The sequence below is a fragment of the Macrobrachium nipponense genome, chromosome 28 (assembly GCF_015104395.2).
Source record: "Macrobrachium nipponense isolate FS-2020 chromosome 28, ASM1510439v2, whole genome shotgun sequence".
Lineage (NCBI taxonomy): Eukaryota > Metazoa > Arthropoda > Malacostraca > Decapoda > Palaemonidae > Macrobrachium > Macrobrachium nipponense.
The window spans coordinates 17881120-17894543 of NC_087217.1; the positions used below are offsets into that span (position 1 = coordinate 17881120).

Consider the following 13424-nt stretch of genomic DNA (forward strand, 5'->3'; position numbering starts at 1 on the left):
ACCGAAGGAACAGTCTCCAAAGGAGCTTTAGGTCTCTTAGTAGACTGTGCCAGTAAATCCGAAGTAGATTTCTTATCTAGCGCAGACGAAATTGACAACACTACATCGTCTGGAAAGAGGTTATCTTCACAAAAAGGAGCAAAACCAATGAGAGCAGTACTGTCGTTGGGAAACGTAACCCTTTTAGAAGCAAAGGAGCACCAAAGTTGCCTTTTCTTAAGGGTACCAAAGGCGATGAGCGAAGCTAACTCATCACATCCATCCCTAATGGATTTGTCCGCACAGGACAGAACACCAATCCAATCCTCCGCTAACTCCTGAGAAAGAGAAGGACAGTCTTCGATCTTGGCCGCTAAAGCGCCAATAGTCCAATCAAGGAAGCTAAAGACTTCCAAAAGTTTAAAATGATATTGTTAGAATACAATAAAGTTTTGTACATACTTACCCGGCAGATATATACTTAGCTTATGTCTCTGACGTCCGACAGAAATTCGAATTTCGCGGACACGCTGCAGGTAGGTCAGGTGATCTACCCCCTGCCGCTGGGTGGCAGGAATAGGAACCATTCCCGTTCTAGAACCAGATTTTCTCTTCCACCTGTCTCCTGAGGGGAGGCTGGGTGGGCCATTCATCGTATATATCTGCCGGGTAAGTATGTACAAAACTTTATTGTATTCTAACAATATCATTTTTGTACATGCAACTCCCGGCAGATATATACTTAGCTGATTGACACCCTTGGTGGTGGGTAAGAGACAACTATTTACTGAATAGACAGGTAAACAACATACGTTTGTAGGTAATAAATAAATAAAACCTTGGTTCCTACTTGTTCAGGCGAATATTCCATGGCTAATGCCTAGGAATCTGCTTCGCCTCAAGAGCCTCAGCGAGGATGTGACCTATGGCTAAGAGTTCTTGTGGGTCTGTCGATGGGGTCTTATCCATTTACTCGACAGAGCCTCTTACATGACAATATGCCTATGCCTAGTGGCATAATTAAGGAGCACAACACCGATCCCGATCACCTGATCCTAACACGAGGGTTAGTGCTTAAGTTGAAAAGAGTTATCCCCAAACTCCTTTCAAACAACCCAAAGAAAAAACACGACGTTAAATAAAATTTAACTCACTAGTTAAGGATCAGTATCGGCTCCCTATCCCAGCAATGTATCCGCAGACATGTATCAACCAAGAGAGAAGGATCTCTCGTAGGTTATCTTGACATCCTTCGGATATGGGAAGTCAACACAGAGTTGCATCTCCCGTATGTGACAGCTAATATGTCCTTATGACATATTGTTAAGGAAAGAACAAGAATTCGGAAAAGCTCGCACTTCATGCGCTTTTAATTCTCAGCTGTTTGAAGGAATCATCAATGCACTTGTCAAGTGCTTAGGAGATCACATTGTCTCAAAGAAGGCCAGGGCATTCTTTGATATAGATCTCTTCTGGGTGAAGCCTGGAGCCTGGCTAGCGCTTCGTGCCTGGCAGGCGCCTAGCGCCTGTCTAGCGCCTCGCGCCTGGCTGGAGCCTTGCGCCTGAATGGCGCCTAGAGCCTGGCTGGAGCCTCGCGCCTGGATGGCGCTTCGCGCCTCCTGGGCTGGCGACCTGATTGGCTCCTCCCTCCTGGCTAGGCACCTCGCGCCTGGCTGGAGCCTTGCGTCTGGCTGGCGCCTTGCGCCTGGAGCTTGGCAGAAGACTTCATGATTACTGTCTATGAGTCTGCATGCCTCAAGAGTTTCAGCGAGGTAGGGACCTATGACTGACAAACCCTTCTGGATCATGTCAATGGGGGCTAACCCGCTTACACGACAGAGCCTTCTCGGATCGTGCCAATGGGGGCTGACCCACTTACATGGCAGAGCCTTACCTGTATCATATCAATGGGGACTAGCCCTCTTACATGACAGAGCTTTAGGTTTCTCTTTACTGGAAGGAGCCTTGCGCCTGGATGGATCCTCAATCCTGACTGGAGCCTAGCCTTGAAGGAGCCTGGTACCTGGATGGCACCTGGCTGACTTCTAGAGCCTGGTTGGCTCCTAGAGCCTGGCTGGCGCCTCGAGCCTGGCTTGGCTCCTCCACACTTGCTGGAGCTTCGAGCTTGGAAGAGTCTCTAGGCTGTCTGCCGATGTCCACATCGGACACTCTTAAATCTGTCCGATTTGTTCGCCTCTGGCGCATTTGCGCCAGGTTGGAGGCCCGCTCCTTCTCAGTATCCGACCATGACAGAGTTCCTTGGAACTGTCCGCCTCTGGCATTTTTCGCCTGTATTGGCATTTGGCGCCTGGCTGGCGCTACATTGTCCGAGAGTCCTGAACAACCACATAGTCTATCAGGAGACTGGAGAAGGGTGGAAGAAATTCTTCCCCTTTGAGCTTTTGGCCCCTGGCAAGGGGAGGTGATTGTGTTCAGCTACATCCAGTAGACGACAGGAAATCTAACAATACGAGAGAGAAGAGTCTTCCTCCGAGGAGGATCCTTCGTGAATACTTCCTTTGCTAACGAGATCTCTTCTTACATGTTGATGAGGTTCCTCGTTGCAGAATCTTCCCTATCCTTGCCCGAAGGAAGGGAAGGAGTCTGGAAGTCGAAGGAGGACTCGGAGCTGAAATTGGGCGGAACCCTGACTTCTAGCTCTTATTGTCCTGTTCCGGAATACCTTCTGGGAAGCATTTCGAGCCCTCATCGCACCCCGAAGACTCTGTAGGCAAACGTTAAAACCATCTCTTCTTCTGTAGATGAAAAAGTAAGTACCCTGCCTGGGCAACGAAACTTCTATCTGAAAGCGTTGCGTCAGGAATAGAGGGTTTTAGTTCTTTTGCCAGACATACTATGCTGGCAAGAACCCATTGCCGAGTCTCCATTGAATCTGATGCGAGATTCCAATGCACAAAAAATTCACTTGTCTTCTTGGTCGTTTAGGGCTAAGAGAAACGAAGAATTCCTTCATAAACTTTCTCAAAGAAGTTTGATGAGGAGCAGTTCCATTTTGTCGGAACACAGAATCTGTGGCCACAAAAAGATCCCATTCGAAGTACATGATATCCTACTCTTGTCGTATTGCGGTATCGTATAAGATCCCGAAGATCTTAATCTTCTGTTATCTCTAATTCCCCTTGTAGAGACAGAGTATAGCCTTTTACTGTGTTCTTTGATAGCAGATATATACCTAGGTGATTCTTCCCTCTGAAAGTGAAGAAAGAACCTCGCTATGTGGTTCACAGAGGTATCGGAAGAGGACAGTTTCCTCATTCCATCTAGCACGATCTGCAGCAATTCTATGTCTTAGCCATGACTATTGTCATTTACCTTGAAAAATCCTCTCATTCATGTCCACTTCTGGTCAGTCTGCACGCGGACAGACTCAGAGTGGAGAGGTTTTTCAGGTCTATTTATAATAGATTCTGATAGAATATCCAGATACTCTTGGAAAAGCCTTACGAAACATGCTGTGAGAAGAACGTGACTTCTGTGAATCCAACCTCTCTAAGGCCAAAATGAGGCATTCATCCTCTCTTCCTTTGACGCCCATTTATCTTAATATCTGTTAAGAATTTATAACTAGGGGAAAAAAGACTAAAGTTTATTCCCCTTCTTTAAATTAAAGATGTCGTATATTGCTACCTCTTCTTGGTTCGAGGAAAGGAAGCAGTCTATAGGAAGCCTGTTCGTCTTCTACCTTGCGAAAGAGATCCATGAAGAAGACTTTCCGCAGGTTCTCAAAACTCTTTTCAATAAATGTTAGACATACGTTAACAGTTATTATCCTTCGATCGAGAAGGTTCTCACGGGACATGCAAAATCTTGCATCGAACCTCTTAAGGATCGTTACGTTCCGTGTCTGTTCCCAAATAGGTTTTCTTTTGTTAACGCGAACAGGGGCGAAAAAGGAGATTCTCGATGCTCTTTGCGATATGAGAGAGTCTTGGAATTGGCCTAAGTGATTAAAATAAATCATTTCATCATTCCTTGTAAGCGACCCCTTTCCGATTAAATGGGTAACGAAATCAGGAACGAATCTTGCCGTTACCGAACCTCCGAGAGGCTACTGGTTTGTTTGTTTGTTTGTATGGTGTTTTTACGTGACTTCCGAACCACGTCGAGAGTGAACTTCTATCACCAGAAATCCACATCTCTCACTCCTCAATGGAATGGCCGAGAATCGAACCCGCGACCACCGAGGTGAGAAGCAAACACCAAACAACCACTACTGGACTCTTAGGTTAATAACTCGCTAAAACGAGAAAATATCTTGGATGGTGTTTCTGGCGCATTGCGCCAGGCTGGCGCCTCTGGCGCAATTTGCGCCAGGCTGGCGCTTCTGACGCTTTGCGCCAGGCTGGCGCCTCTGGCGCAATTTGCGCCAGGCTGGCGCTTCTGACGCTTTGCGCCAGGCTGGCGCTTCCTTCTAGTTCTTTTAAGGTTATTTGCCAGAACATCTGTGCCTTTATGGTACCCGACATCCTTCACGTGTTAATTCCGTTCTTAGTAGGAAAAAACTTTTATATACGTAGTATACTCCATTCAGGGAAACAACTTCTGCCACTAAGAGAATGTTTCCCATCCGACTCACCCATCTTCTCTTGAGCAATATCCGATTCTAAAAAGGTTGTGTGTGTTTCTCGAAAGGATGAGAGAATTATATTATATCGTGCTCTGCCGTATTAGAATCCTTTATAATACTGTCACATTGTGGTAAACAGCATTAATCTAGGAAACCTTTGTAAGGATACTAGGAATTCTGTAGTTAACCTAGGTATGTGCATAAGACTTGACCATACCGTAGTCTTAAAGTGAATTCTCTTCTACTACATTCATCTTCTCACTAAGCATGTACTCTAATAAGCCATGCTTTCGTAAGCATGAGAGCATCATATAATATAGAGTTCCGCTGCGTTAGAATCCTTAATAATGTTTACCTACGGTAAACAGCATTGAAATGTTGTAATATCTTTCTTATTGAAAGCTTCTTAGCAAAAGGCAGACAATATTTTATTTATGTTTGCTTAACTATCCCCTCAATCCGAAGCTAAAACCGCAATTGTAGGGGAGAGACACGGTTAGTTATTCCATCCCGCAGGAGAGAGACATGTAACCAACCACACATGACCGCACCTACATGTTACTGCGTTGGTCTCTAAGGCGCGATAGCAGTCTCCGTTAGCCGTCTGGCCTTACTCTTCCAGAGTTGCCAGCTACTCCATTAAATAAAGGAATCTTATAAAATTATTATCGAACTTCAGGAAGTTCTTATTAATGCATATTTAAGCGAAACAAGACTTCGATAAATCTAGAAGCTAAGTAGATGTTGTCTTAACAATCCCTTTAAGCGTAGTCCTTCCTAGGAAATTCCTGGAAGGATACTGGTAATTGAGTTGCTCTGCAAAGAAGTAACTACGGTATGTGTGATTTGCCGTATCGTATTCTCATACAGCAGATACTCTACTACCTTCTTTCCCTGCCGAGGCAGATAGAGAAAGGAACATTTTTTACTGTCTTCGTTCTTTTCGTTAATAGAACGATAGAAAGAGTATATATATCTCCTTAAGGAAGGAAGTTAATCCAGGAACTCTTTAAATCTTCGTGATTCCTCATAAATCACGGAAGAGACAGAATTCCTGTTCATCTGTAGGGTTTACAGAAGGAAGTAGATATTTCCTATCCGCCATCATACCCAAACGTCGATGAGATTCTTATAAGAAAAACTCCCAAAGCTCTTGCCTCTTCATAACGAGGGATGAGCATGAATGAAGGAGAGAGTCCGCATTGAGAGGAACTGCCAAACACAGGAGTCTTCTGAATAATGAAAAAATGGCTTCTCTTAGTATCATAATCCTTCTGACAAACGCGACGGCCGCCTGTGCGACATCTTGCACCTTTGCCAGGGGAAAGTTGCTCAAGTTAAAAACTCAAAGAGGAGCCTCGCGACTGACCTCTCTCTCATAAGAAGATTTGGAATATTCTGGCGCCTGGCTCCTTGCGCCTAGCGCCTGGATAGTTCCACGCGCCTGGAATGTTCCGCACGCTAGAAAGGAGACTCGCTCCTGGAACGTTCCACTTGCGCTTGCGTGGAAGGTCCCGTGCGCCCTGATAATTCCGAGCGCCTACTAGACCCCTTTTAGAAAGAGCCTCTTGCCCGGAAACGTTCAATGGAAGGATCGTTCTGATTGCCACTGTACTATAAGGCTCCTTGCTCTAGCCGTCTGTTTTTCTGGCGCAATTTGCGCCAGGCTGGCGCTTCGTCTCTTTGAAGGCGCCTTGCGCCAAGAAAAATGTTCTAGAACGCGGCTCGCGCTCAGTTGCTAGAACGCGGCTCGCGTTTGGTTGTAGGAACGCGGCTCGCTGCTGGCTGTTGGAACGTGGCTCACGCTAGCTTGCTGGAACGCGGCTTCCTAAGTTCCTGGCTGGCTCTTGCTCAGTGTTCTCTTAGTTTTCAGAGAACGCGCTAGATCATCAAACATATACATTCTTCGTCTTTTCGGATGTAAGATGAAGAGACGCACTTTTTAGGATGCCTTTTCAATGGCTATCCTGGCAGTCTGGGACGCTCTACAGAACCTGCCAAGGGGGACGCTGACAGTGGGGATTCTCTGAAACCTCCTTACGGCTTTCGACATTCCTTCTCCCCTGGGCTTGGGAGCTTGAAAGAGGTCTAGACCTGGGAGCGAGACAGAGCCGATCAGACGCACCCTCCACTGCAATGGGGAACACTAGTAATCACTTCTTACCTTTTAATAGCTCGCATTTTGAGCCACAATCCTTGTCTTCAAATTGCAATTATGAATTTGAAGTTTCTGCGAAGTAAGGAAGGTGATGAGGATGCAACACTACTAGTACTGTTAATACTCTAATTGCTCGTTAGTACAAGTTTCCAAAAAAACTTTTAAAAGAAACTTATCTAGTTACATGCTTTACTGACTCCCTAAAGTAGGAAGTCAGTATATTTCCTCAATCAATTCTAACACTTATTACACGTATTTATGAATAAATATTAATATTTCCCTTTCTTGCAAACTATGTGAGTGTCTACCGAAAATTTCGGTAGTTACACGTCATATATTCTTCGAAATTTTTGAAGCCAAATTCATTAAAAAGTTAATAAAAGCGTATGCCGAACCAAAGACCCAGTACTTCCCTGCAAAAGACAGCCCAGAAGATCGATGGCGATGAAAAACGAAAATCAAGTCAGGAGGTAGCAACAACATATGTTGACACTACCGCGACAGAGAAAATCTGGTTCTAGAACGGGAATGGTTCCTATTCCTGCCACCCAGCGGCAGGGGGGTAGATCACCTGACCTACCTGCAGCGTGTGCCGCGAAATTCGAATTTCTGTCGGACGTCAGAGACATAAGCTAAGTATATATCTGCCGGGGAAGTTGCATGTACAAAATTGGTTCTTTACAACGTGGTCCAACTCAGGCGCTGTAAAGAAAACTTTCGCTGCGGCGAAAGCAGATCTTCCAGAGGAGTCGATTAAACTGGAGAAGTCTCCCTGGGAGGAGGCAGAAACTCCCAGAGAAGTAGCTTCCCCAGTTACATAAAACCTATACCTCTTACGAAGCAACTTAGAGGGAGGGTAAGCAAAAAGAGCCTTCCCTAAGTCTCTTTTCATAGACATCCATTTCTCCGTCTCTTTCAACGAATGTCTAACCGCTTTAGATAGAACAAGTTTTGGGAGGAGAGGGTCTGAAGTTTTCCTCCTCATCAAAAAAGTTGAAGTAGGGGAGCGCGGAGCCGCTTTCTCAAAATAACCTGGATAAGATACCAGAAGAAATCTAAGGAGACGTGAATAACACGAGAGGTGATGTGAATCCTCCTCCTCTACTTCTTCTTCATTCTCCGATACCGCCGAAGAAGTAGACGGGACTACAACCGGATCTGAAGGTTTCGAACCACCCTTGGACTCATTCATCCAGTTGGTTAACATCTCTAACTGCTTGCGCAAAGGCGCCAGAGACGAATCAAAAACAGTTAACGTAGGCTTGGAAAGGCCTAAATGTTCAGCAGGAGGCGGAAAAACTACTTGCGCCTCGCTCGGAGCCGCCGAAATTCGAGGCGAAACAGGCACATCAGGCGAAACAGACGAGAAAGCGCCTAAAGAAAAACCCTTAGAACTGCTAGCTACAGCGCTAAAACCACAATCTCTACTAGTAGATGGAGCCGAAAAAGGCACAGATTGAGGCGACGAACGCAGCCGCTAACGGCCGAGGCGCAACTCTACTCTCAGGCTCCTTATACCGCTTGACTGGAGGAGGTGAAGAATCAGCGCCTGAACGCCTCTTTAAGGGACGCGAAACGGGCGAATCTCGCCAAGAGCGCCGCGCGACCGGAGACGAATCGCTTGAATCATTCGAAAGGCATCTAACCGCAACACCTTTCCAACGCTTAACCGAGCCCTGTTGAGGCGCAACAGGCTCAACAAGAGAGGCGCCTGTCTGTGGGCAAATCCCGATCGACTCCCTTGGACTTCCGGTATGTCTTCTCCCCGGTGCGGGGGAGCTGGACAGTGACCTTTGTCTAGGAGACGTGTCAGGACAGACAGACGCACCCTCAACTACACTCTTACCTGAAGCCGCTTCTCCAAAAACGTCTTAACTGAATTACCAAGTTGCAAAACCGTATTCGCTAGTACCGAAAATTTCTGATCTAACCTCGATTCCAGACTGGCAATGGTGTCGGAAGAAACTACACGGGAAGCCGGAGAAGTGGGATTAGTAGGAGGAATAGGAGGTGTAGTTAAAGGAGACATAACAATTTGAGGAGAAACAGAAGGAACAGATGCATCGCAAGACGAAGCAGAGCTAAGCTTACTTTCCCTAAGCGCTGCTTTTCTAATTCTGTCTTTAGCTAATTTCTCCGAGTATGAACTAAAAAACTTCCATTGAGAATCAGTCCAATCACTACACTCGTTACATGTTCGATCTGCTGAACAAACCTGTCCCCTACACTTAACACATTTAGTGTGAGAATCATACTCTAACTTGGATAATCTAGTTTTACATCCTGAGATGCAAAACCTAACTCCCGACGGACTAGAATCCGACATGGCAACGCCTAAATAATGAAGCAAAAATAACAACAACGCCAAAAAAGAGTACTTCACCAATTCCGAAGATCAAATCCACAAGAAAAAAGCGAAGCAAAGTCATCCAACCGCACCGACCACCGATGTTCACCGAACGCCGGCAGGAAAAGAATTGGATTCACCTGGGCAGTTGTACCTGGTTCTCCCGCGAGTGGAGGGTGATGACGTCATCACCACCAGTGTTGGCGACGCCTACGCGCTAAATTTGAATTTAGTCTCCTGCCGCTCGTGGAAATCACGGCTGTATAATTGTTCGGTAAGACACTACAATAAAAAGTAATATTTCAAGAATAGTGAGTAAGGTCATGGCTCCACCAAATAAAGGTAAATCTGGGACAAAGATATAAGATTTAACTAGTTTCAACTTTTGTTTAATAATGCAATAAAAGAAGTATGTACGTACACATTGATTTTTAGGCACATTTCACCACACTAGATAATTTCAAAAACAATATTTACATCACTAATAATGAATGTGTCAAATTACGCTCCATTACTCTATGCACTTTTAGCTCTATTCTGATGAATGTTGAAAAAAATAAAATATTTACATAAAGGCAAATAAAATTAGTAAAAAAGGTATGAGTAATATTCCAGTTCAAGGACATTTTGAAATTTCTGAACACATTAAGTATCTTCATATTACATATACAGTGGTACCTTGACCTATGAGTGAATTAATATTACAAGTTTTCCAAGGTACGAGGCGTCACTCGGTCGATTTTTTGCTTTGTTACACAAGCAAAAAATTGAGGTACGAGCTCAAGATGCCGCTGCTACGTAGATGCGTAGTGACGAAAATTAAGATAAGCAAAGAAAAATAAGTAATTATGCATCTTTTCCATGAATCTTTTAAAAAGTTATGCACATTAGTTCACTATACCCAATAATATTGTATGTATTCTCATATTATATTATAAAATACTGCTAACATAGCGGTCAATGTTTGGGTTTTGGAAATCAGCTGATGGTGAATACAAGTTTGTTTCATCATATTTAACTTGATTCTGAGCAAATTTTCTTGCTTCTAGTTAGCATAAATGAATATCTAGATGCTTGACTTAAATAAAACAAGGCCATTTTTCGTTATATGACGTGTTTTTAAGTCAAAATATGACTTGACTACGTCTCACTGTAATTGTGAACTAAATTTTTTTTTCGTGAACAGATTACGTTGGCTGCACATTTATTGTGTAAAAAATTTATGTGATTCCGTTCCCTTCCGTTCGCTTTTTTCACTTTATTTCATCATCTTTTATCGGTGTGAAACCAACAGTAAAATGTGTTCTTTCAAGCCCAGTAATTTTGATTAAAATTATTTTATCTCAATTTTATCTATGATTGTGCTTGATGGCATAAGTTTACAGGAATTTTATCCTGGTTGCCGATCCACGATAATGGTCATTAGCAGCTTGACCAATTTTGTACATGCAACTTACCCAGCAGATATATACTTAGCAATAGACTCCGTCGTCCCGACAGAATTTCAAAACTCGCGGCACACACGACAGGTAGGTCAGGTGATCTACCATTCCCGCCGCTGGGTGGCGGGATCCGGAGCCATTCTCGTTTTCTAATCAGATTTTCTCTGTTGCCGGTACCGACAACATCTGTTGTTGGTTCCTCCTGCTTGGATTTCTGCTCGCTTGCCGAGGATTAATATTGGATTGACCTTTGGTGACGTATTGTTTTCTCTGGCTTGGCATACCCTTTTTGTGGACAGTTTTGGATTTTGGATAGGATTTTTCTCTCACGATGTCTGACGCTAACGCTACACCTTTGTTTAGAGTGTGTGTAAGGGATGATTGCAAAGTCAGGCTACCGAAAGCATCGGTAGACCCGCATACGGTATGTATGAAGTGTAGAGGTTCTGAATGTTCATTTAATAACACTTGTGTGGAATGTGAAGGATTGACAAAGCAAGAGTGGAAGAATTTAACTTCTTACATTAGAAAGTTAGAGAAAGATAGAGCTAGAAAGGCTTCCGCAAGGAGCTCAAGTAGGTCTTGCTCTTTTGAACCAGAAGTAGAAGCTAACATTGTAGTTTCTAATATTTCACCTGTAACCTCAGCCCCTTCTCCTTGTATTGAATCCAAGGATTCGTCTTCAGAGATGGAGACTATGAAGTCCTCCATCAGGAAGCTACAGGCTCAGCTAAAGGCAATGGAATCAAAAGGTAAGAGTGATAGTGACATGTGCAATGTTCCCAGTGCAGTGGAGGGGGCGTCTGACTGGCTCCACATTGCTCCTAGGCCTAGATCTCTTTCAAACCCCCAGGAACTGGGGAGGAGGAATGTTGACAGCCGCAAGGAGGATGTGGAGCATCCCCAACGGTCAGGCATCCCTTCGGTAGATCCTGAAGAAGCGTCCCAGGCTACCTTGGATAGCCGCAGTAAAGGCATCCTAAGAGAGTGTTTTTCAGCGTCGGATTCTTCTTCGCCTAAGCGTGGCTGAAGTTCGGCCTCGGAGTCGTGCCAATTGAAGAGAGCTTGGAATTCGCCTAGAGGAGACGCCTTCGATTCGAGCCCTGAGTGCTTCCCCGAGGATTTTCCTTCAGGCAGTAAGAAGGCTAGACGACCTTCTCCCGCTCCACAAGATCCTACGAAGCTTTTCCTGATAAGCCTACAAGAACAGTTGTCCTCCCTGGTAGGCTCCTTCTCTAAGGATTCTTCTCGTAGGAAGGACGTCTCTCTTCCAGTGAAGAGCTCTAAGAGACTTCCCGCTGGTAGCAAGCGCTCCTCTCCGTATAGAAGGGAACTCTCTGATTCATCCAGGCGCTCTTCTCCACACTGGAGAGCCCCTTCTAGCAGGCGCACTTCGCCCAAGAGGTGCTCACGTTCGCCCTATAGACACTCTTCTCCTCCTGCCAGATGCTCTCCACGAAGTAGACAACTTGAGCCTTACAGGAGCTCCTCTGTGCGCAGGAGCGAAGATGTCAACCCTTCTCCTATCAGGCTCCAGTATCCCAGCAGTAGCCACTCTCCGAGGAGGCGCCAAGTACTAGGTCCACGTAAGGATCAGGATTCGCCCAGGACCGACTCATCAGTTGAGCGCCAGGTACCCAGTAGGCGCCAGGATCACGGCAGGCGCCAAGAGCCTAGCAAGCGGGCAAGACGGTTTTTTCCTGCCAACCTTCCAAGCTGACGGGTAAACCAGGAAGATGGTATGACACCAAGGAGCTGATGGGCTTAGGACTTCCCTCGTCGGCAGACGCAGACTATGCCTCTCTTGTTGATTCATCCAGGAGGCGCTCTCTCCTTTCAGCAAAGGCAACTTGGGGGATGTGCGAGCTAGACCATCTTTTCAAAGGCCTTTTCAGGACACTAGAAGTGTTTAACTTTATGGACTGGTCCCTGGGAGCTCTAGCTAAGAGAGTGCAGGACCCAGACTTCGTCAGTATGGAGGAGCTGTCAAGCGTCTTGACCTGCCTTGATACAGCTGTCATGGATGGTTCTGTAGAAGTTGCTTCCCTCTTTAGCTCCAGGATTTTGAAAAAGAGGCCTGTCTACAGCTCCTTCCTGACGAAGTCAGTATCGCCTCTACAGAGGGCCTCCTTATTGTACTCGCCTCTTTCGAGCCACCTCTTTCCCCAGGACACAGTCAAGGATATCACCAAGTCTTTAGCGGGAAAAGCCACGCAGGACCTCCTAACCCAATCTGCTAAGAGATTTAGACCTGTGGTTCCCGTTGCCAAGAAAGAGAGGGTGCCCCTTCAGCAGCCCTTTCGGGGAGCCTCCTCTTCGAGTCTCTCTCTCAGAGGTCGGAGGCCAGATCAGAGAGAAAGACCTTCCAGAAGACCTTTCGGGAAGGCAAAGTGAACAAGAAGTCCTCCTGACAACGGTAGGCGCCAGACTGATGAACTTTGCCAGAGTCTGGGCGCAGAGAGGGGCGGACAGCTGGACCCTCTCAATCCTCGAGAGAGGATATTTGATCCCCTTCAGGGAGAAACCTCCCTTAACAACAACTCCAAGGGAGGTAACAGCAAAGTACAAAGATCCTGTCCGGAGTCAAGCTCTTCTGCAAGCAGTAGACCTAATGCTAAAGAAAGAAGCCATAGAACCGGTGCAAGAGCTCCATTCCCCAGGTTTCTACAATCGGCTATTCCTAGTGCCGAAAGCCTCGGGAGGGTGGAGGCCGGTTTTAGATGTAAGCGCGCTGAACTTCTTCGTGATAAAGAAGAAGTTCTCGATGGAAACTACTTCCTCTGTTCTTTCTGCACTTCGTTAAGGGGACTGGATGGTGTCCCTGGACCTTCAAGATGCATATTTCCATGTGCCAATTCATCCGGCATCAAGGAAATATCTAAGATTCGTGTCTCAGGGAAGAGTTTTCCA

General features: G+C 45.6%; 1 protein-coding gene across 1 annotated transcript in view; it reads right to left on the reverse strand.

The window, feature by feature from the left end:
* Positions 1 to 13424, reverse strand: part of LOC135201547 (rapamycin-insensitive companion of mTOR-like) — a 144617-nt gene that overhangs the window by 79527 nt on the left and 51666 nt on the right. The window lies entirely within an intron of this gene.